Below are 4,854 nucleotides of genomic sequence, written 5' to 3' on the forward strand. Positions count from 1 at the left end.
ACACACACACATGTATATATATATACACACATGTATATATATATACATATATATATACACATACACACACATATATATACACACAAACTATATTGTCTGCGTATCATATATATATATATATATATATATATACACACACGTTTGTGTGTATGTGTATATATAGACATATAAATGTGAGTATTGTGTGTATACACACACACATACATGCACACATACGTGTATATATGTATATATGTGTGCATACATACACATATATATATATGTATATGTGTGTATACGTGTGCGTGTGTGTGTGTGTGTGTGTGTGTGTGTGTGTGTGTGTGTGTGTGTGTGTGTGTACTGTGTAGGTTGGCCGGATATTGCCATTTCATTAGTGACACCAGTGTTAGGTGGACATTGTGTGAAATGTTACTTGGATAATTTAGAATGTGTGGGAGGGAGAAAGAAAGAGAAGGTGTGAGAGAGAGATGGAGAGAGAGAGGGGGAAATAAACAGGTAAGAAAGCGTGTGGGTGGGTGGGGGCGCATCAATGAATGAGAAGAACAAAGAAACAAAGAGTTGAAAGCTAAAATAAAGGAAAATAATGAAATGAGGGAAATGTAAAAAAAAAAATGGAATAAAGGAATGAAAAATGGATGGAAGGAAGGAAGGAAGGTAAAAAAAGAGGAAAAAGAAAGTAGCAAATAGAGAGAAGGAAGGATAGAAAGCATTTAAACTGGTCACATCTGGCTCAAATATTCGACTGTTTTTATATTCAAATAGGCCAGATCTGTCTTCTCATACCTATCTTACAATGCCATTCTAAAACTAAATGGTGTTGGTGTGTTTACGTCCCCGTAATCTAGCAGTTTGGCAAAAATGATCGACAGAATTGGTAACAAGCTTTTTTTTAAAAAGTACTGGAGCCGGTTCGTTCGACTAAAATCCTTCAAGGCGTTGCTCCAGCATGGCTGCAGTCTAATGAGTTATACAAGTTAAAAATAAAAGATAAAAGAATCACCAAATATCACAAAATATCAAAGCTATGAGATAATGCAGAATTCATTCAAAACAATGTGAATAAATACGTGGTCTGATCAGTAAGTATCCGGACTGGTGTCATAGCAACGAAGCTAAAGCACGCAGTGTGAAGCCGCTCGGCACAGATTGACCTTCAGCTCTGCTGTGCATGCGCATTACGTTTTAACGTTCTAGTTCACTTCCACTGTTTACAACAGTGCTTAGAAGGAAGATGTGTAGCGTGTGATCGTCGCATTGACCACGACAGAGAAAGTTGTTCTGAGAATCTGCATCAAATTTTGCCTAAAGCTTGACGATACCTATTCAGAGGTCTACGCAAAGTTTTCAAAAAAGTTTTCATCGTTCTCGACACAATGAAGAAGATCTTGTGCAACTGAATCTCAAGTATCCTTTTGGTCAGCTGAAAGCAGTTTTGGCACAAATTTGGCAGACACGTGTCTCAGACTCAAAACTTTAGTGATAATGGACTGAAGTGAACCGTAACTAATCTACACTTCCTCCGATAACCCACGGATGGTGATTCGACGATTTACCTTCACAGTTGCACGCACATCTGCGATGTTTTTCTCAGTTCTGCTGGTTGCAGGTCTCCCAAAATGTTCGTCAATATCAACATTTTTTCGGTCATCTTGGAAACGTCTGAACCACATCTACACTTGTGTGCAACTCATACACTCCTCTCCTTACACTTTCTGCAACTTTGCACAGGCCACTGAGCAGGTATCGCCACGACAACTTTCTCTGTCATGGTCAATCTGGAAGATCTGGAGAGCTCGACGAGGATGTTCTGCAAACGCTGGTGGAACAAAATCCCATTGTAACTGTTGAAGAACTAGCAGAGAAGCTTGGATTTGGTCATTCAATCAGTCATTTAAGTCAGCGCTAGAAGAAAAACGACCATCATTGGTTTCGAGACGAAAGGTGTTCTTCCATCAGGATAATGCTCGGCCACATACAGCGAGGATGACACCCCAAAAGCTGGAGCAGTTTGAATGGGAAACAATGCCCCACCCACCATATTCGCCAGACATTGCTCCATCTGATTATCATTTATTCCGCAGTCATCAAAATCATTTAGACGAGGTCAGAACAGTACTAGAGAAGTATTTTTCGTCACGGTCAAGTAAAGTTTGGAAGAAGGGCCTTGCAAATCTACCAGATAGATGTAAGAGCATTGTAGAAAATGAAGGAGAGTATATTTTAGATTAAAAGAAAACTTTGTTTATCTTAACTTTGAAAAACAAAGTACTAAAAACACGTATTATTTATGGAATCACCCAATAATATATATGTATGTATGTATGCATTATATCACTGAATCAGTTTCGACCATACTATCGTATGTTATTACACACCTCTGATCACAATGCACTTTCTTGATTGTGCCCTTCTTTTCCACCTTAGCTCAAATTAACTAAATCATCTTTCCATCATCGTGGACACCTTCCAAATGGTGTTTGCTGATTTCTTGGATTTTACTCGACGACTGTACGGTTCACCTGTTATCTGTGAACCTTGCGTTGTGTTCAGCTTGGTGGAACTACTGCTTCCGGTATTCTGCGATCACATCGTTCATTCTGCTCCTTTCTCAAATTACTCCATTTTGAATACACTCTCACAATGATATTCCAAACATGGATCTTTCCATGGCCTTTTGCGTCATAGCTAATCGATGTTCTTCACTTCGTAGTACCTAACGTCTCGCATATAATAGCGCAGATAGACGGTGCTATCGAAGAGACAGGCACGTAGGATCTTCTATCTGTTCCTTATTCTCCTCCACAAGATCTCAACGTCTATTTCTCGGAACACATTCACTGTGCGCCAAGACATACTCATTGACCACGATATCACCACTTGCCATCTCTGTTCGGCCTTGTGCTACATCTTCGGACAGCATGTATTTTGTTTACGTGCAGTTCATTCAATGGCCGACAGCTGAGCTATGTGAGCCCAGCTCAGCCAGCATAGTCTACAGCTGTAAGGTGGTGAGTGGGATTTCGTTTGCGAATCAGAGGTGTTTTAATAGCTAGCTGTTGTTCACACCACTTGGCCAGTCAATATTTTTGATGACCATTTCTAAAGATGCAGCAAAGGCCTTTGAAGAGATGGTATCTCCTCGTTTGATGCCCTTCTCCATTGGAAGTCTTAATGGCAGTGAAAGCAGCCAGAGCAGTGATGCATCCAGAATTTACACCTCTGAGGGCTTTGGGGTTTTGCACCTTGACTGCTCGCATTTTCAGCACTTCATTCATCTCAACAGACTATCAAAGGCCTTGACTGAGTCAACAAAATGCAGAGGCAGCTTTTATTCTTTCATATATTCTGTATGCAATGTGTGTGAGTGTGTATGTGCATGGGTGGACACAAAATCATATAACGGTTATTTTTAATGCTTTTCTCGCTGGATTGCGTGTTCGTCTCTCTTTTTGCCATCTGTGATTTTTCTTTGATCTATATAAAGATATTTCCTCCGTCTGGCTGCTTTTGTTTCTACAAAACGGGAAGTTACAATGCGGAATAGTTATTTTAACGAGCTGTATATATTTACCACCCAACGAGATACATCTGCACCACCAGATACTCCTGAACCAATTGTTGAGTGTCCCATCCATGAGGAATCGATGCAAGATGTCAAAACAAATGTTGTGATTAATAATAAATTCTTGGCTATTCCATCTTCTGTTTTTCATTTGCCATTATATATATATATATACACACTCATACATACATACATGTACACACATAAATGAACAAATATGTATAAGTACATGTATATATATATATATGTGTGTGTATCATACTTAAACAAGTATTGAGGGTCATAGGTCAAGACTTGTAGGTGGGAGCCCAGCATGGCCACAGCCCATTTATTTGATGAAAGGAACCTAGTTAACCCTTTAGCATTCAACCTGTTCTATGTTCAACCCTGCCAGACCTGGCCTCTCACGCCTACACTACAATGTGATTCTAAAAATAAACATTGAAATCTTGAAGCTACAAGATAGTGCCTGATTAATTCAAAACAATGTGAACAATGCTTATGACCATATCACATTGAAAGCACTGGTTCTTGTCCAAACACCAAACCTTACTCTTTTATAACCATATTCCAGTCAACATGCACCAACTTTGTTTCAATTAATTTTGAAAATGTTTGGAACATAAATTAAGATGAAATTTCAATGGAAAGTTTTAATTTAGATCACTTTAAAACAAAATTTCTAACATACAAACAAGGGCAGGTTAAGGTGGATTGGTTTCAAAAGTGCTAAACAACATTGAGCTTAGTTAGAACTTAAATGGGTGACTGTTTGGAAAACCTAAGTACTGTAAATATCTCACTTTTTATAGGCAGAATGTGTAATACGAAGGTGGCAACCAAATTGCGTAGTCTTGGATTTAATCCCACAGTGCAGCTCCTTGAGCAAGTGTCTCCTACTATAAGCGCTGGGATGACCAAAGCTTTGTGAGTAGATTTTGTAGACGGAAACTGGAAAAAGCCCAGCACAACATTATCATCATCGTTTAATGTCCATCTTCCATGTAGGCATGGGTAGGATGGTTGACAGGAGCCAGCCAGGCAGAAACTATCCTAGGCTACTGTCTGTTTTGGCAGGGTTCTTATGGCTGGAGGCCTTTCCTAACACCAACCACTCCGCAGAGAGGTCTGAGTGTTTTTTTTATGTGGCACTAGCACAGGCGAGATTAGTTTTGGCATGATTTTTACAACTGGATGCCCTTAAAAAATGCCAACCACTTCAGAGTGTGGACTGGAAGCTTTTTAAGTGTGTGTGTGTGTGTGTGTGTGTTTGCCCCCCCCCCCACCACTAT

This window comes from Octopus bimaculoides, chromosome 12, assembly GCF_001194135.2.
Source record: "Octopus bimaculoides isolate UCB-OBI-ISO-001 chromosome 12, ASM119413v2, whole genome shotgun sequence".
NCBI lineage: Eukaryota > Metazoa > Mollusca > Cephalopoda > Octopoda > Octopodidae > Octopus > Octopus bimaculoides.